Source organism: Peromyscus maniculatus, chromosome 23 (genome assembly GCF_049852395.1).
Source record: "Peromyscus maniculatus bairdii isolate BWxNUB_F1_BW_parent chromosome 23, HU_Pman_BW_mat_3.1, whole genome shotgun sequence".
Lineage (NCBI taxonomy): Eukaryota > Metazoa > Chordata > Mammalia > Rodentia > Cricetidae > Peromyscus > Peromyscus maniculatus.
Window position 1 is genome coordinate 9,033,186 of NC_134874.1, and position 24,426 is coordinate 9,057,611.

Consider the following 24,426-nt stretch of genomic DNA (forward strand, 5'->3'; position numbering starts at 1 on the left):
TGAACGCCACATTGATTGACAGGCCAAGGAACTAATTCTAGATCACTGCACCTGGAGGGACTCACCTAAACTTGAGCTTTGCTGAGCAGTCTTGATCTTGTCTCCACAATGGCCAGTGTGGGGTTTGCTAACATGGCTCCCCAAGAAGGTGCCTTTCCCACAATCCTCCGAAGTGATTTCAGAAGAGATTGTCTGCATTTAATCCGTAACCTAGTTAGTGAGTCTTGCATCAGCTCCTCGAGGCACCTCTAGACACCACACCATTAATCCGTGTGGAGTTAGTATTTTAATGAAAGTTGGAAAAGCAAATTCCTTTCAGACTACACTTGCTGTTGACCCCTTTTTCTTGATGAAACCACAAGTTACTCTGGCTTCAATGACTGTGAAGTTCACTGGGGTGGTGCCTTCAGGAGCTTAGGTGTTTAAAGTCACAGAAACTCGGTCTGGGTCGGCCTTTTGCTCGGTAATGGCGCTGTGTTCTCATGGCGGCTTCTTTCTTCCCCCAAGCCTGCTCCCTGAGCAGTTCTAAACTGCTGGTCTTAACGGAAAGAGAAACTGCTTTCTCGAAGGTTCTCATGAAAGTCCTGATCCTAAGTTATCTTGGGCCCCCATGCACAACTTTGAAAGCATCACTGTATCCAGGGGATGAAAGAAGTTTGTTGAGCCAGATGTTCACACATCTGCCTGCTCCACACAGTGGCATGTGGGTGGGCTCTAGGTAGCCAAAACTGACATGTCATCTATGCATTTCAAAAAAAAAATTTACTTTATATGTATGGGTGTTTTGCCTGCAAATATGTCTGTGCCGCTTGCATACCTGGTGCCCATAGAAGCCAGAAGAGGACATCAGTGCCCCTGGACTTTAGTTTACAGATGCTTGTGAGCTGCCTTGTGGGTTCTGGGAATCGAACTGAAGTCCTCCGGAAGAGCATCCAGGAGCAACCGATGGCTCTTAACTGCTGAGCCATCTCTCCGGCTCCCATGTCATCTACGTCTTAATAATGAACAAAACATCAGCATTTGGTCAGCCTGCATCCTGTAGGGCTGCCTCGAGGTGCAGGTGGCATGTGACTCCAGTTCACGGGAGGCTGACAGGTGACCCTGTTTGCTTTGGCACCACCTCAAGATCACAAGGACGTTAAAGACCATCCCTGAAGTCCAGCAGGACCATAGATCACACAGCACCGCAGGTGACTGAAAGAGTCTGGGAATGGACGTGCCTTGCTCCGACTCCAGCTTTGAAAGTGGCAGTTCGCTGCCGGTACTGACTCCAGAAGTCAGACGGAGAGGGGCAGAGGCCGGAAAAGCTGAAGGAAGCTGGGCAGTATGCCCAGGAGCCAGCAAGGGAAGGAAAACCCATGTGGGGCCGGAGAAAGCCAAAATAGCTCATTTTAAGAGTTCTACCAACGCTGGGCGGTGGTGGCGCACACCTTTAATCCCAGCACTCGGGAGGCAGAGCCAGGCGGATCTCTGTGAGTTTGAGGCCAGCCTGGGCTACCAAGTGAGTCCCAGGAAAGGTGCAAAGCTACACAGAGAAACCCTGTGTTTGGTCTCGAAAAACCAAAAAAAAAAAAAAAAAAAAAAAAGAGTTCTACCAATAGTTTAGAAGGAAACCACACCCACTGTGTTGTTTATGGCATCTTAGTTCTTCTGTTTGGTGGTATCTGCCCCTTCCACCTCTTCCTGGACTAAGCAGTTTGATTTAGAGCTTGTTTTTGAGGCTTCTGCCCATCGCCCTGGAACCCCTCATAAATGTTTAACCTACCTCTGGCCCCAGATCTCTTCAGATGTTCTACAAACGAAACTCTCCTCTCCACCCGGGAAAGGTTCAGAAGGTCCATGGCCAGAAATGTCAGCAAAGGACCTGTGAAAGTTGGCCCTCGACCCCTAGTCCCAAGCCTCCTTCAGAAAGTCTGCACAGGGCCCAGGACAGAAGTGAAAGAATTCTGTGGGAGGTTAAATGTCAGGATGCTACTGTGGCTGCAGAGAGACCCTATAGTAAAGCTGGAAAGAGTTACTCGGTTTGAAAGACAGCTGAGAAGTGTCGGTCTATAATGGAGATCGGGACGAAGAAAGACATGTCCCATTCAGGTGCACCCGAGCTTGCGGCCTGCATCACGTGCAGGATCCTTCTGAGAACGCTAAAATAGGGCAAAGGACAGAGTTGCTTTAGGACTCAGTCTTACAGGGTCCTTTCTTGCCCGTGATACCGTGCAGCAGGCATGAGAGCTATTCTTTGATGTTAAGCTGCACAGCTATAATTTTGAACACTCAGTGTGTGAGTTCTCTGCTTTCTTTCCCTTCCGTTTTTCTGGTCCTGGGCTTGGGGAGAGGGGGAAATCCCTCCCAAACTTGTCACCAGGAATCTAGAAGAAATGTGTGCAGCTTGAGTGCATGCGAACAATGTCATTATACCTTTCTGTTTCGACTTGACCCAGAGAGCCAATGAGTCTCAGGTACTCTGTGTGCTTGAGAAGCCTCAAGGGTGAGATGAAATGCTGTAACTCCAAAGAAGGCAAATAGAATTTGTAGTAGATTGGTTAGAAGGTAATAATTAGGGTGGATTGTTGTTATTTGACTTTTTAGTAATCAATATATAGGGGGTGGGAGAGAGAGAGAGAGAGAGAGAGAGAGAGAGAGAGAGAGAGAGAGAGAGAGAGAGAGAGCGCGGGAGAGAGAGAGAGAGAGAGAGAGAGAGAGAGAGAGAGAGAGAGAGAGAGAGAGAGAGAGAGAGAGAGCGCTGAATTAACTCATCTAGCTAAATCGGTGCCCTGTGAGGTTGGCGGGTCAGAAGTATTCAGATTAACTTGTTGCACTGAGAAACGGAGGCTCCTTGAGGTTAATTGACTGGGCCAAGGTCAAAGAGTCAATTAGGAGGAAGTCAGGGGAGTAGAGCGGCTCCGTTCAGGGGACAGGAAAGGCGGACCACACACGAGTGTCACCCAGAGCTTTCTCATGGTCGTGCCAGTGAACTACAGAGAAGCCAGTGGAACTGGTTTTAATTCTTTATTTTAATTCACCGAATAGCTCCCCCCATATCATAACAGCATGTAGTAGTCAATTTAAAAAGTTGAGGAACACGAAGGGCTGACTTAGAATTTGCTGCTCTTGCAGAGAACACAGGTTCAGCTCCCAGCACTCACCTACTCACCGCCACCCGCAACTGTAGCTTCAGGAGCTCTGAGGTGCTCTTCTGGCTTCCGTGGACACCTGCCCACATGTTTGCACCTGCATATATGTGTGCACCTGCATATATGTGTGCACCTGCATATATGTGTGCACATGCGCATATATGTACATACCTACATACACAAATATTTTTAACCAAAAGTTAAGGTATCTGACAGCATCCCCCCCCCCCCCGCCCCGCCCCCGATTGAAAGCATTCAGAACCTTGACCGTAAGAGCGAAGCCTACAGCTCATCTTGTTCAAGCCTCATTACATTTAAGGGGCTTACCGGCCACGCCTGACTGCGGGGTGCCATATTGGATGGCACAGTCTAGGCTGTTCATTGCAGAGGCCGCCCGTCCTTTGGAACTAACTTTTCTGGGGGCTTCTGCTTCATCCATTCCCTTTAGTAGCTATTTCTTCGGCATCCATTATGTGTGAAGGGCTGAGGCCATGATGCAAACGCGAAAGCTTTTCTCTTTGCATGGAAAGCACAGAAACCTTCCAGCGTAAAGAATGAAAGTAATCCCAGTGTCAGAATTTACAGCAACAGACCTCCTGGGGCATTGAGATGGAGAACAGTAGAGAGAGGCTCAGGCTGTCCTATTGAGCTGAGGCTCAGGGCAGAGGAAGGGTCATGGGAAGAGGAAGTGTGTAACAGGCATGGGGAAGATTTCTCAGGGACAGAGAATATATGCGCAAAGACCCTGGGACAGGGCAGCGCTCCCATGAAGGCTGTACTAAAAGAGACTTGTGAAGCATGATCCCAATTAATCAATAAAAACCAGGAGTTAAATATTGGGGTAAAGGCTGAAAGATCAGAGAAGCAGAGCAGCAGCCGCCAGAGACTCCTTACCTCTACGAATCATCAGACTGAAAACAGCCAAGATCCTGTCTCCACCCAGCCTTATCACTTCCTGTCTCCTGTCTGTACAGACCTCCAGACCTCTATGGTTAACTAGTGGCTAGCTCCACCCTCTGATCTCCAGGCAAGCTTTATTTGTCGGAACACAAACAAAATATCACACAACAGACTTGGTTGCCTTGATATCCTGAATGCTAGATGCATCAAAGGTTGCCAGCAAGTGTTGGGAGTGTTTGTTGCATGCATGGATGGATGATGGATTGCTGGGTGTATGGAAAGACAACGGGTTTGGGATGGACGGGTGAATCGATGAATAAACAGAAGGATAGATGACGTCTTAGCTTACTTTCTGTTTCTGTGATAAACACCAAAATCAACTTGGGAAGGAAAGCGTTTATTTGGTTTACAAATTAGAGTCCCCTATGAAGGAAGTCAGGACAGGAACCCAAGCAGGGCAGGAACCTGGAGGCAGGCGCTAATGCAGAGGCCATGGAGGGTGCTGCTTGCTGGCTTGTTCCTCATGGTTTGCTCAGCCTGCTTTCTTGTAGAACTCAGAACCACCAGCCCAGGGATGGCCCCACCCACAGTGGGCTGGGCCCTTCCACATCAATCATTAATTTAAAAAAAATGCCCCCACAGACATGCCCATAGGCCAATCTGATGGAGGCAACTCTTCAATTGAGGTTCTCTCTTCCAGGTGACTCTAGTTTGTGTTAAGCTGACAAAAAATCAAACCAGCAGGCTTCCTTTACACAATTATGGGGTGCCGTGAGAGTCCACTGCTCCTGTCTGCTTCAGCAATTTACCCATGGCATAGCATCCTGCTGAAGTGAACTTGGACTGTGTGCTGTGGCCCATAGCTTTCTCTGGGCTCCATTACTCACCCCTGTGGGCTTTGTTCTGGGGCAGGGAGAAAGGGGGGAGTCTCCAGAGTGTTTCTTTGCAGGGGGGCTGGGAGGTGGAGGGAGTGGTCCGAAGTATGGAGGCTGGTGCCAGCATGGGGGCCGGCTTTGGGGTTTCATTACTGTTAATTACAGCCGCACCTCACTGTGAGGGAGCACAGGATCTTATTGCTCTCAGTGGAGAGAAGCTTCTACCGTGCCCTTAATGAGAACGTTGTCTCTGGCTGGCATGAAACCGGGATGTGAGCATGAATTTAGATGAGGTTTTTAAATGCAGGAACAACCCAGAGAGACAGCCTCCTGAATACCTGCTTCCTCCCAGGTGAGTTTCACCAGGGTGCTCGGAAGAAAAGCAAAACCCAAGGTATAATTTTCTACATCTTGCAGGGTGATGGTGAGACTTAGAAAAGTTTGTGGGATACAGCGTCTGAGCACTGTAGGTATCGGCCTGGATAACTCTGTGGTGGGTCCTGGGTGTTTCTCAGCCTCTGCCAACTGGATGCCAACCCTATCCTTGGGACCTCTACTCTGCCCACCTTCGGGACACCATTGTCAGCCCTCTGTCTGTGCCAGTGACACCTCCTTCCCTGGGTGATCGCGATGGCAGCCTGGCCATGGCTGTGCTCCTCCGAGCCGAGAACTCCAGCTGTGTGGTCGTTAGTGAGTTCTTGGAGTCGGGATGGTTGCACAGTTTCTTGTATGGCTGATGCCTCCCGATCATGTCGTACTGATCTCAGACACCGGAGAGCCCTCTCTGGGCACCCTTCACCTTCTGCTTAGCACCCTGTGTGTGCTACTTTCATTGCATCCAGCAGTGATTATATTCTTTTGATTGTAAGCTTGTCAGCCAACCGACCCTTGCCTTCTTTTTTTGTTTTAAACTTTATTTTTATTTATTCTTTTCACATCATGCCTCTCCATCCCATTCATTTCCTCATCCCTTCAGGTCTACCCTGTGCCATTGCAAGACCCCCACTATAAAATAAGACAAAGTTTAAGAGAAGAAAAAAGAAAAAAAAGGAGAGAAGGAAAAATCCATCTCCTCATGGAAGCTGTAGTGTGACACAGTGAGTCACGCAGTAAACCCTTTTAGCCATATATATCTTTACATGCAAGTGTTCACAGCAAAGAGTCATTGGCCTGGTTCGAGGCCTCTGGCTTCTGCTGCACTATGGATGCTGGGCCCTCACTGGGGCTCCTCTTGGTTATCCCGCTGTTGCCCTGTGTTGTGGAGATCTTGCAGCTTTGGGTCTGGGCCCAGCTTTTGCAGAATCCCTTCACATGCTCCCGCAGGTCACAGATGGGGTGGGTGTTGGGGTGGGCCAACACTTAATCCTGGTTCTGGGCCTGGGTAGTTGCAGGGTTGGTCAGCCTGCCAGCTCTCCCCTGTCCTCACCACCAGGGTGAGCTCCTCTGCTTTGCTCTGGCTAGTTCATCCCTTGCAGCAACGAGGGGGGCGGGCAGTTCTCCTCCTTTCATGTCCCCAGGGTCAGCTCTCCCACACCTACGCCACCAGGGCCAGCCAGCTCTACTGTGCTGCCCAGGCATGGGGGGGGCACTCTCCTGAGTGCTGCAGTTGATGAGGGACGAGGACAGCTCTCCCACTCCTATGACCTCAGGGCCAATTCCTGGGGAGGCATTTCTCCCCCACCCATGCCACCACATGACAGATGAGTAATGGGGACAGCTCCCCCATACTCACAACTTCAGGGCTGGTTCACCCACACCTCTGCTAACAAGGTTGCCTCTGTGCTGCCCGGGAGAGGTGCAGGGCCTGCTCTCCCGGGTGTGGTAGCTGGTGGCAGTCAGGGGCAGCTCTCCCATCCTGCCTCAGGTGTTGATGGGCAGTGGAGGTGGGGTGAGGGGGTAGGGCATCTCCCCCCTGCCCATGCTGCCACATGTAGTTGAATAATACCACCCTTGCTTTCTTACAACTTTGAATCTGCCGGCAGCAATAGGTGTGCAGGCTGACACGTGTGTGTGCAAGTTCATGTAATCGTGTGTGAGACAGACTGTAGTGGAGGTCCAGGGACAATCTTGGGTGTCATTCCTTAGCCACTGCCCACAGTTTTGGGGGGACCTCTCAGTGACCTGGAGCTCACCTAGTAGGTGAGGCTGGCTGGCCAGAGACCCCTAAGAATTCATCTGTTTCTGCTTCCCCGGAGTTCACCACCGTGTCTAGAATTTTTATAAGAAGTAGGCTCTGTGGATTTTTGAGTTCAGGCTTCCGTGCTTGCAAAGCTGGCACTTTAAAGGCTGAGCCATCTCTCTAGCTGTGAAGCAGCAACAGTTTTTACATAGAGAGATCTACAGGGGATAAAATCATGGTAAGGAGCAAGCAAGAAAACCAAGGGCATGATGGGAAATGTGTGAGGGGGTGGAGGATCTGTCTTGGATCGGACAGGTGGAGCGAGTGTATCTGATCAGGTGACATTTAAGACAAACTCTGGAGGCTACTATGCCATCAGCCATGGGGAGAACAAAGTTAAAACCGTTCCAGACAGAGGTACCAGTGTGCCAAGGTCCTGAGGTGGGAGCAGTTTTACATTGTTCCCAGAAAGAAGGCTAGCATAAGTGAAGCCTCTTAGAGGGGTGTGATACAGTGCTAGGCAGAGAGCAGAAAGTGTGTTTATTCAATACCATTGGCACAGGGAGGTGTGGTAGCTTGTGACTGTAATCCCAGCACTGGGGAGGTGGAGACAGATCCCCAGGGCTCAACAGCCAGCCTAGCCTAATAGCTCCAGGTCCCAGTTAGAGATCTTGTCCCAGAAAACAAGGTTGGGGCCGGGGAGATGGCTGAGTTGGTAAAGGGACTTGCTACCAATCCTTATGACCTGAGTGTGGGTCCTGGGACCCACAGGGTAGGAGAAAAGAACTGACTTCTACAGTTTGTCCTCTGACTTCCACATATGTGTTGTGACACGTATCCCTTCCTCCTACCCCCACAGATTAATACACATTTTTGAGAAGTCTAAAGGTAAAGGTGCTTGGCTCCTGAGGAACAACACTGGCATTGGTCACTGGCCTTGTCTTAGTCAGGGTTTCTGTTGCTGCCATGGAATACCATGACCAAAGCAAGTCAGGGAGGAAGGGGTTAATTCAGCTTACACTTCCACATCACAGCTCATCATTGTCGAAGGAAGTCAGGACAGGAACCCAAGCAGGACAGGAACCTGGAGGCAGGAGCTGAAACAGAGGCCATTGGAGGGGTGCTGCTTACTGGCTTGCTCCCTATGGCTTGCTCAGCCTGCTTTCTTTCTTTTCTTTTCTTTTCTTTCCTTTTTTTTTTTTTTGTTTTTTTTCAAGACAGGGTTTCTCTGTGTAGCTTTGCGCCTTTCCTGGAACTCACTTGGTAGCCCAGGCTGGCCTTGAACTCACAGAGATCCGCCTGGCTCTGCCTCCCGAGTGCTGGGATTAAAGGCGTGCGCCCAGCCCAGCCTGCTTTCTTATAGAACCCAGGACCACCAGCCCAGGGATGGCTCCACCCACAGTGGGCTGGGCCCTCCCACATCAATCATTGTCTAATGGAAGCGTTTTCTTAATAATCGGGGCTCCCTCCTCTCAGATGACTCCCACTTGTGTCAAGTTGACATAAAATTAGCCAGGATAGGTCTTTACTCTCACGTGCACACACCTGCACATATGTGAGCACCGCCTTCAAACATACATACACGAACAACACACATGCACGCGCGCACACACACACACACACACACACACACACACACACACACACACACACACACACACACACACACCCTTCTTCCCCAGCTAAATGGCGGTGATGACTTATCTAGCCCTATTCAGTATTTCCCCCTGAGCTAAAAAGCTTTATATTTTTTCCCCTCCAATTCTCACAATCTCAGGCATGGTCAATTGCCAGGGTAGAGAGGAGGAAAGTGAACTTCCTAAAGGTTCAAATCCCCGCCCTACACAGCCCAGCTGAGCTGGATTTGAACCCAGTACTCCAAAACTTTAACAGCACCATAGATCCCTGGCTTCTGTGCTCCAAGATCCAATCCCTCTGCCTCAGGGTCTGAGGGCACCCAGCCCCCATAACCCAGCCAGGAGAACCTTCTGCCTAGCCCCACTCCAGCTCCCCTTCACAATGCACGAGAACATTCCACCACTCTCACCCCCCCAAGTGCTCAGAAATTCTGTTTCCTTGTTAAATAAAAGATGAGAGGCAGATAATAAAATCCAGATGCCCTCGAGGCCTTCCATGTCACCTGCCAATTTTTCTGTTGGCCATTTTTTTCCCCCTTTAAACAAAACAGAAATGATGATTTGATGGCTCGGAGCAAGAGGCCATATTCTAATGGCCTCATTACCTGTCAGGCCAGACTGTGTTTTCTTCTCTTGTTCATCTCCCTAGATTCTGGTCTGTGATTCAGTATGTCAGCACCCTGGTCAATGTCTGGCCCCATCTGCCCCCTTCCTTTTTCGGATGAGACCTGGGTGTGGAGATGCCCCAATCAAGCTCTCTCAGCACCCATGTCTCTCAGAGTCCAGGGTTCTTAATCCTGATTGTTTAGCCCCTTCCCAGGGGACAATCCACAGGTCTGCAGTCCGTTTTGGTGTTCCCAGTTTGGAGAGTGGGTAGAGACCAGAGATGTTGTTCAGCATGGTAGGAGGCACAGCACAGCTCCCCATTCCCCAGCAAGGATTCAGTGTTTCCAAATATTGACAGTGTAAAGTTGGAAAACCCGAGTCCAATCATGACTCCACCAGCTGGATTCCCAGGTTAGGTAGTGAGTTCTGATTCTGATGAGTTTAGCTGGACTGTTAGGATGTCTGTTCCTTGTGGTTGGGTTATTGTGTGTTGACCCCTCTGTTGCCTTGCCTACCTTCTGTCTGGCTGTCATAGCCGCACTGAGACTTAACTTCTGAAGTCTCCCGCTGGCGATGGACACGTCTGTTTCCCCCTGCCATCCTGTCAGCGGTTACGGCAGAAATTTGAGCTGGGAAATAGGGTTCAAAGGAAGGTCTGGGGCTGCTTTGGGGAGGAATGCTAATGAGAGAGTTGGCAGGTGTGACATGGGATGGGGGTGGGGTAGGGTGTGGGGAGAGCAGCCACCCCTGGAGATGCCCACATCCTGGGACTTTGTTGATGGGATCGAATTAAGGGTCAACTCATGAGGTAGAATATAGGGAGCAGGGCCTCTTCCAGGAGGGCCAATCAGAATCCAGAAAGCTGATCCAGTACATTAGCAAGTGTGTGAAGACCAGAGCTGGGCAGTGCAAGTGACCTGTGGAGACCACATGGGCCAGGAAGTGGGTTTCCCTCCTGGGAACACATCTGTCTTCTTGTGCGTGCTTGGTGTCCCTGGCTTGGTAGCTGGATACGCCGGTCTGGTTTTCTTCTTGATGCTGTGATGAAATCCTGGCAGAGAGCAACTTGGAGAGGAGTGGCTTGTTTCAGGTTACAGCTTACAGTCCATCACTGAGGGAAGCCAGGGCAGGAACTCAAGGCAGGAACCTGGAGGCAGGAACTGAAGCAGAGACCACGGAGGAGTGCCTCTCACTGACTTCCTCCCTTCCTCTGCTCAGGTGCCTTTCTTATAAAGCCCAGGATCACCTGCCTTGAGAGGGCTCTTCCGACAGCGAGCTGGACCCTCCTACATTTATCAGCAATAAAAAAAAAATGCCCTATAGATGTGACCACACGGTCCATCTGATCAGAGTAATTCTTCATTTGAGGTTTCCTCTCTTCCCAATTGACTCTGGGTTGTGTGAGGTTAACAGCTCAAGCCAACTATGACAGCACCCCATTTTAATGGGGGGGGGTGAGGAAAGTCATTATAAGATCAGATGTGTAATAAAGAAGGGAAGTCAGTTCTGTTAGTACAGTATAGTTGGGAAGTCAGGAAGTCCTGATTTGACACTACCTATCATCAGCTCTGGAAATCACTTTGATGTGGTTAATGGGACCATGAGTCAGGCTAAATTGCCTGCCCACCCCAGGGACCTTTTCCTGTCTCCTTTTCCTTTTTCGGTCCGATGGGTCTGTTTGACGTCTGATCAGAGAGTCTATTTTTGAGTTGCAGTAAATGACACTTATTCTCCCACCTCCACACAGTCGTTGGAATATTTGGGTGTTTATTACGTCGTAGGCACCACTGATTAGTTCTGGGCATAGGACTGGAGAAGACAAACATATCTTACCCTTGTGGAGCAGTTCTGATTGGGGAGACCATGGACTTTCACAGCTTTGCCATAGGGGTCTGCGGAAAGGCCACCAGAAAGAGTGCTTGGTGTTGGGAACGTCTGCAGGAGGGGATCATGGTTCCCCTGTGACATCAGTGAAGGCTTGCTGAGGGGACTATGGATAGAACTGAAGCCAAGGTGTAAACAGCATGTGCAAAGGTCCTGGAGGGGGCAGGGGAGCATGCTGTCCTTGGTGGATAAAGAAGAACAGGGTGGTTAAAGAGAGAAAGAGTATGGAGTTCCTGCAGACCGTATGAGCGTCACATGGCTGCTGTAACAAATGTCCTCATACTTGGTGTCTTCCAGCAATAGGGTTTTTCTTTTCCTCCCATCATTCTGGACACTAAAAGTCTAAGCAAGGTGTCTAAAGGCTCTGGGGAGGGCTATCCTTTGCCTTAGATAATACCTAGCATAACTTACGGTAGTGCTAGGCATTCCTCGGTTGTGGTGGCATGATTTTAATTCTGTCTACCTGTATTTTCTGTGCATAGTTTCCCACCTACTCTCTCAACCTCTTCTGGTACATTGGATCTCTCCCATCCTTTCTCATTTTAGGACACATATCCTTGGTTTAGGTAACAAATGGATAATTGAAGATGTGCCCACCTCAAGATCCCTAACTGAGTTGCACAAGCCTCATCTCTCTTTCTCTTTATTCAGAGAAAGGAACATCACAGGTTTGGGTGCTTGTGGCTCTGGTCAGGGGTATGGAATCCATTCCTCCCTCAAGATAGTGGTGAAGAAGGTGATCTCGATTTTGTGATGCTTAGGGGGTCACCAGAGAGTTATTAGCAAAAGCGTGGGGTGAACCCAATGACTCTCTCAAAATTTCCATTGCATCATCCATCTTCCTGTCTGTGTATTGTGGTGTGTGCACACGTAAATGCCATGTTGTACTTGTAGAAGCCAGAGGACAGCCTACGAAAGTTGGTTGTGGAGCCTGAGTGGGTGTGTATGCACATGGTGTGTGCATGTATTTGTATGTGTGTGTAGGTGTACATAGTGTGTCTACTTACATGGGCACATTTGTGGAGTCCAGAGGTCAAGCTTGGGTGTTGTTCCTCGGGCACTGTCCACCTTGGTTTTTGAGACAAGGTCTCTCAATGGCCCGGAAGCCATCACATAGGCTAAGCAGGCTAGCCAGCCCTGGGATCCTCCTGTCTCCCCCTCTCACTCTCCTGTGTGGGGCATGCAAACATATGCCACCCTGCCTGGCTTTTCTTTGTGGGTTCTGGGGATTGAACCTGGGTCTTCACACTTGCAAGGCAGGCGCTTTTTCGACTGAGCCATCTTCTCAAGCCAGGAACTCCCTGTTTTTTTGTTTTTTTTTTCACGATTATCTGGAATAATTTATTCAGCATTGTTTCCTGTGGTGGCTTCGATGTTGAGCATTGTACCAAACCCAGTTCCAGGCTGTTCTGAAGTCAGAACAAGCTACTCTTCCTCATCTGAGAGACACGGCATTCACTCAGTGGATGCTCCCCTTATTACTCAGCTTCCTTGTGAATAAATGTTTTCTTTAGTGCAGTTAATAGCATCCTCACCTGGCTAAGTACATGCGCCACCAGGCAGGCAATTACAGCCTGGGCCGGCTTGATCTGTCTCCGGCTCATTGAGGAGGCATCATTATTTTTCAGTAACGTTATTATTATTTTTTTCTATAACAACCAGGCTTGTTCTGCACAGGAAAAATAAATAAGAAAGGCAACTTGGTGCCCATGGAGAGTTGTGTTTAATTTGCATTAAATTTGCATGTCATTTAGGGATCTTCTTGTGCGTTGTGCTGAGGTCAGGGTCTGGTTAGGTGAAGGGGCAGGTATGTACTGCCCATCACAATCTCATGGGGTGCCTTAAAGGGAGGAAGGCCAAGGGTCAGGGCTGTGGGCTCTGGGGTCTGGTGTCTTGTGGTCATATTCAGCTCTGTGTGGCTTGTGTGTCTATCTGTGTCCTCTGGTCACATCCCCACTAAAGCTCTGTGGCCTTGGGGATGGTACCCTAGCCATGAGGTGAGACTACCTATACAAGTTCCTCAGGCTGTTGGTTGAATTAAATGAGCTAATGTGTTGATAAGACTAAGCAGATGGGCAGGGAGGGCACCAGGGGAGCTCTGTACAAATGCCAGCCTGTCGAATGGTCCACAGGGATTCGTGAATGCCTAGCGTACAGGTATTCATGTGCTGTTACCTGCTGCCCAAACCAAGAACATATCTTGTCTCATGGGGCTGGGAATCCAAGTCTTCAATCAATCATTCTGCAGTGACCCTATTTCAGGGAGGGCCACATTCTGTGGTAATTCAATGATATTTGGGGATGGTCCAATAGATCCCTGGAGGACTTCCCAGGCACCTCTGATTCCCAACACAGAAAGATGTAAGTATCTCAGAGGGTTGTTCTTTCAGTGTCCTTGAGTGCAGATGCCCGAGGAGGCCAGAGACAGCTGAAGCCCTGGAACTGTAGTTGATAGACGACCGTGAGTTGCCTGATGTGGATGCTGGGAGCCAAACCTAGGTTCTCTGCAAGAGCAGCCAGTGCTCTTAACCACTGAGCCATCTCTCCAGCCCCAAGCCTGTTTTTTTGTACTGGGATTAAAGGTGTGTACTACCACACCCGGCCTAAGTTTGGGGCTCATTGAGGTGACTTCCTGGCTCCTGTTTTAAGGGGACACCATCTGGCCCTGGCAAGAAGATGTGCTGGACGTTCTCAGGTGCCTGAGGGTCTGTGTTGGTTGACAGTGTGGTAAATCCTAGGGTGGACTGGAGCCAAGAGGGCCCAACAGAGGTTGATTCCATCTGACCAATCCAGTCCTTTCTCAAGAACGCTATGTGGGGCTGGGTGCCCACTGAGTCAATGGCTGAGCCATACTGGTGCCTCGTCCCAAACTGTGACTCCTACTCCTCACAACCTCAGGGGACCACCACCCACATGGTGGGGGGGGATGGAGACCAAATTCCCTTGCAGAAGATAGGTCCAAAGAGAGGAAAAGTGGGTCCCTGGTCTGTCTGCCTCAGCATCCCTGCATCCCTGCTTTCCTTGGCTGCCAGGACCGCTTGAGTCGCCCGAGGACAATCACCGCCACAATTACTTAGGAAAATGTGTCCACCGTGCACCCCCTAGGCAACGAACCCCACAGCCTTGGGGTTCACCATCCACTGGTTTCCTTATGATCCAGGTAATGTGTTGATCGTGAGCGGAGTGAGAACTCCCCCAAACCCAGGCCGGACATGGCAGCCTCCCCAGGGCGGCAGGTGACAGGTGGCCTCGTGCCCATACGCCAGTGGCCCGAGTCTCACGGCTCCTCTGCACATGGTTTATAAACATGGCATTTGCTTTGGAGAGCCTTGGGGGAGCCTTGAACTTCTAATTAAATTGGCTCCAAGCAGGTGGAAAGCAGGCGACTAGGTGGAGGGCACGGAACAGCTGCGGAGAAGGTGGAGGGGGCCTGTCCGCTCAGCCGGTGCATGGCCCCTCACCGCGACGGTCGGTGTTGACTCAGAAATACGTCTTACTTTTCCTGAGGAGCGGCCTCCCCCCCACTCGACCCCCCAACCCCCGCTTGCCCCAATGGCTGTCCTAGAGAAATGTAATCACTCTTCGAGTGTCTCTTTTACTCTGGTTCACAAAGGTCCCTTCTCTTCCATCTCCATTTTCTATCATTCAAGGGTGGGAACCTATTTGCCAACACGGCACTATTTTTTTAGTTTTAAACAAAAAAGTTCTAAATTAGTCAAAATACAAAATTTGCTATATTCAAGTGCACAATTGCCCATCCATCTCTGGAACTTTTTTTCTCCCCGATGTAAACTCTGTAGCAAAAAAAAAAGGAATCCCCCATCAGCCCCTGGAGGTCATCCATGCACATCCTTCAGGTCCCTCACGTATGGGGGCAGGATGTCCTCCTTTTACAAGACGGAGTCTTAGTCCAGGGCTGGGTTGTATGATGATTCTATATCTAATGTTTGGAGGAACCACAAACTCTTCCGTGGCAGGGGTACCTCTTCCCATTCCCACCAGTGCTGAGCGAGCGCCCCCCCCCCCCCCCCCCCCCCCGTTTCCCCACATCCTCCCCGGCCTACTCTTCCTAAGTGCGGCCACCTGGATGCCTGTGGCGTGGAGTGGCTTTCTCTCACACTCTCCGGGGAGTCGGCATGTTGACATCCTTCCTCCACGTGCACATTGACTGCTGTTTGTGCGTCCATCTTCTCTGGAGGAATTTCTCAAGTCTTTCCCCCATTTTTCATTATTCTCTCTCTGCCTCCTTTCCCTCATCACCTTCCTTTTTTTCCCTTCATCACTTCCTCCCTGTCTTCCCTCCCTCCCTCTCCTTCCTCTCCCCCTCCCTCTCTCTCCCCCTCCCTCCCTCTCTCTCCCTTCCTCCCTCCCTCCCTCTCCCCTCCTCCCTCCCTCCCTCCCTCCCTCCCTCCCTCTCCCCTCCTCCCTCCTCCCTCCCTCCCTCCCTCCCTCCCTCCCTCCCTCCCTCCCTCCCTCCCTCCCTCCCTTCCTATCTGAGGATGGTCTCCAGGGCCCTGGCAAATGCTCTCTCCCCGAGCTTTGCCCCAACCTCTGTTCTCTTTTGGCCCGCATTTGTGGCCTCTCTCCTCCTCGGGTCTCTAACCACTTGGTAGCAGCAGAGTCAGAGCAAAGGCTGAGCAGGATGCTACTTCCGTTGGCCTCAGGCAAGCACCTTCTGTGCTTCCGTTTCCTATCAGTACACTCCCTGCCAGGGTTAAGAAGTTGAAGATAAGGTAAGGAAGGGTTGCCCAGGGCAGCCCCCATCCCGCCCAGGCTTTCTATGAACTCTTATTCTTATTCCTATTCCCTCTCTCCCCCCACCCAGACTTCCATTGTGGCTGCAGCCTGGCTTGTGCCTTGTGCTGCTGGAGAATTCTGAGATGGATGCTGTCAACAGAGCCCAAGGCAGCCACAGGAGTTCAGAGTATGTGGTTGGAGGGGCCCCTTTACAACACAGTGTGCCAGCGCCAGCAGCAGCCGATACGGCCTTCGGTGGGCAGCCGTCTGTCCGTCAACCTGCCAAAGCTTACCGATATACAATTCATCTGGGCGAGGGAGAAACATGATTTGGAAGTGACCCTGACGGCTGCAGAGCCAGAGGCCAGGTACATTTGCATATGTGGGAGGGAAGGGGGGAATCTAGAACATTCCCCCAGGAGGCTGAACTGGGACCCAGTGTCCATGACACAGCTCTCCTCACAACAGTAAGACTTTAGGTTGTGCGGCTCCAAGGTCTCCAGCCTTGAATTGGATTTAGCCCCTCCTCTGTCTACCTGCCAGGTGCCCTCCCCCAAGATACCATGGAGCAAAGTGTCCCAGCACGCAGCAGCTTTCCAGATACTCCCCCGTTTCTCTACTAACCCCTAAACATGGTCTTGATTCCTTCGAGAGGCACCCCTCTGAGCCGTCCACAGACAGCAGGTTCCAGTAGAAGTCGGTCTCCCTCCGTCAGGGCAGGTGCACAGATTCTCATTAGACTCTGAGTTTGCTGGAGCTTGCAGATGCTCCCTGTGGCCTTTAGAGGTGCAGTTTCCTTGGAGATAGCAACATCTGACCTGGGCACTTGCCTGACGGTGGACCAGATTTTATTCCTGGCAAGAACTGGGAAACAGGTCTCTAGACAGAGCCAAAGCCGCCATCAGCCAGCATCAGGGTTTTCATTTTGAAGCCAGCGAAGCGCCACAGAGCGAGACCCCTTTGATGTGATAATGTGAAAATGAGAATTGATTTAAAAAAAAAAAAGATCACTGCCATTTAATTAACCTCTGTGCTGGCAGCGATCATTTGCCGACGTTTCAATGAGTAACACACAGCCGACTCTCTTCATACGTGCATGTGTCAAGGGCTGGGGATAAGGGTTGAAGTCTTAGTTCTCTAGTGAACAGGACGCGCTCTGTTTCCTTCAGGCCTCCATGAGCAGAGCAGGGTCTTCAGCCCTTCTCTGTTGTAAGGTCTTTCCGGATGTGGAGTACAGCGATGATTCCGTTCCACCGTGATCCCACTTCATGAGGCACCACCAGAGTCAGGACAGTGTGGCCCATAAGCCATTCTGGCCCACAGCTGGATTTATAAATAAAGTTTTATTGAGATGCTGCCTTCTATCTTTTTCTTTCGTTTCCTTCTTTTTCACTTCCCATTTCCTTCCCTCCACTCTCTTCCATCTATTTCCCTCCTCCTTTCTCCCATTCTTCCTTCCAACTTTTTTCCTTTCTTCCCTTCTCATTTCTTTCTTTCCAGTTTGCATGTGTACCTCAGGCAGTGAGCCTTTTCATCAAAAGGTACTCGCCCATAGCAAAGTTAGAAGCTCTTCCATCCTCCTCATTCTTCTCTCTCCTTCACCATAAACCTTTGGAGTTCTTCAAACACATCATACAAACATACAGGGAATATTTAAGCATAATAGTTATGTGTTTATACACATTTATGTTTAAATACTGTTTGTATATGAAAGCTCATACTAAATATGTTGTCTGGGATTTTTTGTTCTTTACAAATTAGTATGCATTGGGCTTTTAAACAACTGTTTAATCAGGAGCCATAAAACCTTAGCTCATGGAATAAATCTGGCCCAAGTCTGTCCAATCAATAAAGTTTTATTGGGGCTCATCACGTTTTATGGTGTCCTGGTTATCTGTAATCGTCAACTTGTCACCTAGAACTATTTAGGGGAGAGACTCTCAATTGAAGAATTTCCTGGGCCAGATTGGTCTGTGGATATGTGTGTGTGTGTGTGTGTGTGTGTGTGTGTGTGTGTGTGTGTGTGTGTGTGTGTTTGTCTTGATTGTTAATTAGCGGAGGAGGACCCTGCTGGGAGGCACCATACCCTAGGCACTGGTCCTGAGCTGTGTAAAGCTAGTGCTGAGCATAAGCCTGATTGACAGGCAGCAAGCCGGGTCCTCCATGGTGCCTGCCGCCCTTCCCTGGGTGTGAGTGAGTCCCTGTAGTCATGATTTGTGGAAGAGTGAGCAGGCCTGCCTTCAGGATTCCTGCTGGAGTTCCCGTTCTAACCTCCCTCCATGATGGACTGTGACCTGAAGTATAAGCCAGATAAACCCTTTCTTCTCCTAAGTTGCTCTGGTCAGGGTGTTTGTTACAGCAACTGAAAGGAACTAGATAGGATACACGACATATGCCTATTTATTTACATATTGCCTGTAAGTGCTTTTGAACGGCACTGTCGAGTTGAGTAGTTGCCATGGAGACAAGACAGCCCAGGAAGCCTGTGACCTTTGCTGTCTGGACCCTTACAAGTCTTTTAACGTCTGCTGACAAACCACCCTTTTTCCTCTTACCGAGCACGTAATATTCTACAACGCGGTTGCATAATATTTAATTAAGCTGTCTCATTATTAATTTACTCATCATTTCACAGCACCTACTGTTGTGCCCAGATCGTGACCCCCAGAGAGACCACCAAAGACGAGCATGCCGGAATGCAAAAGCAAGGTTTAATTCTGGATATACAAGCCTAGGCAGGGACTTCGTCCAATACATCCAACGCAGTGGAGGCTGGAGGAAGTGCCCACCTGTCTGCAAGCTCAGCTTTTAAAGGGAAAAATCACAAGGTTACATCATTTAGGGGTGCTAGTACGGGTACAGTTCTGACTGGCTCGCTTCTAGGGACTTCTAGAAATTACTTCTAAGGGAGTGGTTGCCCGCCACCATTTCTCATTGGCTGCCCTCAGGTGGGGGCATTTCTGTGGTCAGTTACCTTGGAAACCAGGGAGAGGACATTCCATAGTCTGGCAGGCATTACCTCGTTACTATCTTGTGACTCTGAACTTCTACACTTCCTGGTTTCTGGAATCTGAACTGACTGGTTTCAGTAACTAAAGGCCTATTCCCAAAAGGAGAAATCTTAGGCCTTAATTTTAGGGTGAAAGCATTTTGGTCTTATTTCTAAGATGGTTCATTTTGGTCTCACACTACTATGCTGTGAAATGGGGACCAGACGCATGGGCTGTATCTGGCGTGACCTCATTGCTGGGGAGGGGACTGACCCCTGAGCCCTTGAAACTTATGACTGTGATGGTCTCCTAGCCATGTGACTGTGGTCTTGAGACTGTCTCAGAGGGTGGGCTTGGGTTCCATTTCTTCTTTCCTTCGGGAATGTTCCAGCCACTTCAGCCACAATGGCTGAGCTCTCAGGGCCTGAAGTCTTGGTTGGCTCCTGGAGAGTCTGAGCAGACGCTGTCCTCTGCACAGAACTTTGTTCTAGAACACCAGCGCCTTCTACCCTATCGGTGAGGATGGCATAGGTGAGCGTCACACTGTGGAGCGACCCCAGGGAGAACATCTCTCAGGCGTGGGGAGTCGCCAGAGGGCTTGTTGGAATGCAGACATCTGGGACCCACCCCAGAGGTTTGGAGAGCTGGGTTTGCTGCACAGAGTCTGGCTTTAGGGTAACTTTGAGCCTCTGATGTTTAAAATGAAGAACTGCAGGGCGGCGGTGGCGGTGTGTGTGTGTGTGTGTGTGTGTGTGTGTGTCTCAGCAGCAGAGCACTGGCTTGCTGTGCGTGAGGTCTTGGATTCTATCCCTAAAACTAAGGAGATGGTGGGGAGAAGGAGAGGCTGATTGGATAGAAAGGAAGAGCAAGAAGAGGGGGAGGGGAAGAGAGAGGGAAGGAACCGCACACAGATTTACATGGTGACGACTGAGGGGTCTCAGACTGCAGATGGCAGAAGCCAGCCACCTGGGCAGAGTATGAGCCTGTTTGGACAGTTGTGGGCCAGTTCCCTGGATGGCTCAGAGAGTTGTGACCCCGTCTCGCAGAGGATCGTCACCAGGCTGTCTTAGCCAGAATGACCTGTCAGGTTCTGTTGACAAGCCACCACCCGACCAAAGGAACTCCAAACGCTTACTTCCTCCTGCCAAGGAGTCCCCCCCTCAAGATCTGTGTCCCTCGGTGAGATTCCAGTGGATCTGATGGGGTACTCAGTGACTCAAGGAGGCCATTGTCCTCTGGGTGGCATCTCCAGTTGACCGGTGTAGGAGAGCGACAGTCCCCAAAAGGGGCGGGATGGATGCCAGGTGGCCTTAAGTCAAACATCTCCTGCAGGGCAGCAGCACACAGACCACGGCTCTGATATTTAACACGCATGTCTGGCAGAGCAGGAAGACTGCCATAGATGAAGGGGTCAAGTTGCCCTCAGCGATAGGCACACCCCCATCCTAATTTACCCCTAACGATCAAGCTTTGTGGCAAGCTTGCTGGCTGCACGCACTGAGTGTATGCCAAAGGCCTCACTTAATCACCCCCAATTCTTTAAACTCAGGAGGGAAAAAGAGCCGGAGGCCTTCTTGGAATCCCTGAAGGCCAGCCACGAGTGACCATGCTCACCCACCCTTGCTGTGATCCTTCACGCAGACTCATCTGCCCCACATAATCAAGGGGCAGCCAGGGAGCCACAGAGGGGAACCCTGCCGAGTAAATAAGAAGTCTCGAGCTCAAAGCGGCCAGGACCCTGATTGGGCTAAGGTCACTGTGCTAAGAATGGAGGAGAGAGAGCTGCCTCACAGACCCAGGGAGCTGGGGCCTACGGAGCTCTTGAGACCATCTGTGCTGCTGAACCCTGTAATTTATGGGTGGGAAGTTGAACCTAGTGGATATTAAGTGACTGGCCCGAGGAGTCCAACCCACAACGCTGCTGGTGCTGAGAGTCCCTAACCTCTGGTGTCAGGGAGAAGGCACTCTCTGTCTTGTAGGCTCTGATGGCTGGAACCCTCGGAACCACCAGATAATAGCCACTGGTTTAGACATAGTGGCCATACCTACTCAGCTTTGTAAGGATGCATTTGTATGTGTGCGCATGCGTGTGTGTGTGTGTGTGTGTGTGTGTGTGTGTGTGTGTGTGTGAGCGCGCGCGCGCGCGCGCGCGCGCGCGCGTGTGTCAGTGTCATCTCAGGAGTTAGTCACCTTTGTTGTGTGGAGACTGTGCCTCTCATTGGCTTGCAGGTCACCAGCTTAGCTAGATTGGTGGACAGGAAATGCCAGGGATGCTCTTGCCTCTGCCTCTTCTCCACTAGGATTACAAGCACTTGCTATCATGTCTGATCTTTTATTGGGGGTTTGGGGGGGGAAGGTGTTTCATCACAGTTTTTTTTTTCTGTGTAGCCCTGGCTGTCCTCAAACTCATTCTGTAGTCCAGGCTAGTCTCGAACTCACAGAGATTAGCCTGCCTCTGCTGACTGAGTGCTGGGACTAAAGGTGTGCGCCACCACCGCCCAGCTCATGCCTGACTTTTTTTTTTTAAACATGGGTGCTGGGGATTCGAACTCAGTTCCTAATGCATGCATAGAAAGCACTTTTCTGAGCCATCTCCCCAACCTCCAGATTAATTTTCTTACTGAGAAGAAAGGGGAGGGGCTGGGGAAATGGCGTCGCACAGAGGGTAAAATATTCATCCAACTCAAGTAAGGTTTTCCAGTTGCCCTCCGGCTTGGGTGGGGAAGGGTCTTTGCTGGCTCACACCTCAGCAGGGTAACTGTTAGTGCTGCAGACCCCGGGGGCTGTCATAGAGCAATGTCTGAGTCTTGTGAGCCCTTCCTTGCCAGGAGTTCCAAGCGAATCCAAATCCTAGTGTGGCTGTGATACATGTTAGCACAAAGCGCTTCGGAGCACGGCTGAACCTGGTTCAAATCCTGCCTCCACCTTTTTGGTGTTGTGTGACCTCAGTGGAGTTGCACAGTCTCTCTGACCATCGGCTTGTTCATCGGGAGACAAGTCCCATCTCGAAGATGAAGAAGATGACCTAATGCCTTTGTATATATAAAATTATTGGCACAAAAGCAGGGCCCTTGGAAGTCATGCTGTTTGATCTCCCCGGCCCCTCCCCTCAGCCGCCTTCTTTCCAGTTTCTGATATCGGTCAGTTGACTCTCTCTCTGTTCCACTCTCTGACCCCAAAGCGAAGCCAGGAGGAGAGGGAAGAAGCTAGCCTGGTCATTTCTCTAGGGAGACCGTCATTTATTGGGTTGACAGGACTCTGGCCGCATCCCACCGGCCCCAGGGAGACAGTGAGCAGAGACCTCTGAACGAATTTATCTTGGAAATTGTCTTTTTTCTTCAGGCAAAGGGAGGAAGGAGGAACTTGGAAGGCAGCATCTAGCCAGATGCCCTGCGAAATCTGCCCCAAATCAACCATCCTTTTTAATAACGAAGGTTGTCATGAGCCCCGGTTGAGCCCCGGTTCAATCGGAAATGACAGACTGTGTAAATATTTGCTCTGTAACTGATTTATGGGGTAGGGAACAACGAAAAATAAGATTAGTCACTAATCATGGGGAGATCAGGAAGCTGGGATGCCAGGACCCACTGCCTAGAAGGCCCAGGCCCTGACTCAGGTCAGTGCATCCTCTGAGGATGGTGGGAGACACAGGGGTGTTTTGTAGGGGTCTTCACCCGGGGGGTGTGGACTTGTGGATTATTCTGTGGGGGAGGCTTCCGGCAGCATTGTCTGTGTCTGAGACCAGCTTCTAGCCAGATGCTCAGATATGAGCCCAGAATGGGCTTTTTTCCCTTGAATCTGACAGCTGGCGAACTTCCTGCCCAGATGGGTGCCTTTGAGAAACAGGAGGGAGTGTGTGTGTGTGTGGCTGTCTTTTAGGGCGAGGTTGACAGACTTGAGTCTTCCTGAGGATACGAACTGTCGAGAAGGCCAATAGTGGGCATTATCAATCCTTCTGCAAAAGAATTAGGTCCCTACCACTCATCACCCAGCCCCTGGCATCACAGGGCTGGCATGGCATTCCTGGGTGTGGTAGCCACTCCCTTGTTGTGAACTTCCTGCAGGTTCAACTCCACACAGCTACTCAGAGCCAACACCTCCTGTCACAGCTCGACCCTCAGGATGGCTACTGGGTCTCACCTCCCCATAGCATCTAGATAAAGTGGAATTCTAGATGAGCCGATCCCTTCAGATTTGTTGATGCCCTCCTGGGTCACCAGGGTGGGGAATCCATGAGGACCGTGCTGCAGTGTGTAAGAACCCAAGGTCTTCACCCATCTGCAGATTCATACTGGTGTCTGTACGGGAGCTGGGGAGATGGCTCCGTGGATAAACTTGCCTTGCAAGCAAGCAGGAGGACCCGAGTTCAATCCCCATCACCCATGTGAAAATCTGGGTGTGGTATTGTGTGCTTGCAATTCTAGGTGCAGGTTCAGCAGACTATAGGACAAGTTGGCCAGACGGATTATTTGGATCAATGAGCCCCAGTGCGAGACACTGTTTCAAAGAACAAAATTTAAACCCAAACTAGAACAAAATGAAAACGATGAGCAGCACATGAGGAATGACTTTCAATATTGACCTTGACCTTCATACAGACGCACGTGCACAACCACCCATACACCTGTACACATACACAGCCCCCACAAACATGACTCACAGAAAATGTCCTTACCAATCTCATGTAATATCAAGGTATTATGCTAGCCCTGGGGTCTAGAAAGAACTGGTCAGACATGACCCCCGTCCTCTAAACAGGAAGGAGACCTCAGTGACCATGAGATGATTGGAAAAGCAGCCATGTGTTTCCAAACCAGGGTCTGAGCTGTGGGAAGCCATGTCTGCTAGTGATGGGACTCAGCTGTCTTGAGAGGAGGAGAGGGAGATGCTGGGTGGACTCTGGGTGTCAGGGACAGACATTGTCCAGGTAATGGGAAGTGAGCTTCAGGGGCAGCTTTGAGCGGTGCCTTGGACTTTCCTACTTTTAGAAAGGTGTGTTAGGACCCGGGGAACCCCATGGTGGGGGCCAGGGGCTCCTCATCTGCTTTTGGAAAGACCCTTCTTAGGATGTGGCCCTGATAACTCAGGGGTCGAGGGCCTCTTGCTGATGGGCTGCCATGAACGGTTATTCCTAATGTTTCAGGTCCTTGCAGAACAGATTTTGGAATGTCCATTTAGATCTGCACGCCTTGCCTCTTTCTGTCCTCCATCTGAGCATTTACTCTGACACAAAGCCATGATTAATGGGCAAGGAGAGGCAGCAGTTTAATTTACCTCTTCCTCAAATCCGGGCTTTGACCTAGCCCATACTTTTCAAGGGTGTCTGTTTACACTCTACACACTCTATGTGTTTTAATTTATAGAATTTTTTTTTTGAGACAGGGTCCCATGTAGCCCAGGCTGGCCTTCGACACTATGTTGCCGAAGATGACCTTGAACTTCTGATCCTCCTGCCTCCACCTCCGGAGTTCAGGGGTTACAGATGTCCACCCCCCCCACCCCCCACCCCCGGTTTCTGTGGCACAGGGGACCGAACTCTCTACCAGC

The 24,426-nt window shown here is 50.4% G+C and overlaps 1 protein-coding gene and 1 long non-coding RNA gene across 3 annotated transcripts in view; both read left to right on the forward strand.

The window, feature by feature from the left end:
* Ksr2 (kinase suppressor of ras 2) overlaps positions 1–24,426 on the forward strand; it is a 382,435-nt gene that overhangs the window by 179,711 nt on the left and 178,298 nt on the right. The gene's annotated exons all lie outside the window — the stretch shown is intronic.
* On the forward strand, positions 15,987–17,244 carry LOC143270594 (uncharacterized). Its single transcript, XR_013047807.1, has 2 exons — positions 15,987–16,257; positions 17,059–17,244. It is a non-coding gene; the product is annotated as an uncharacterized LOC143270594 (long non-coding RNA).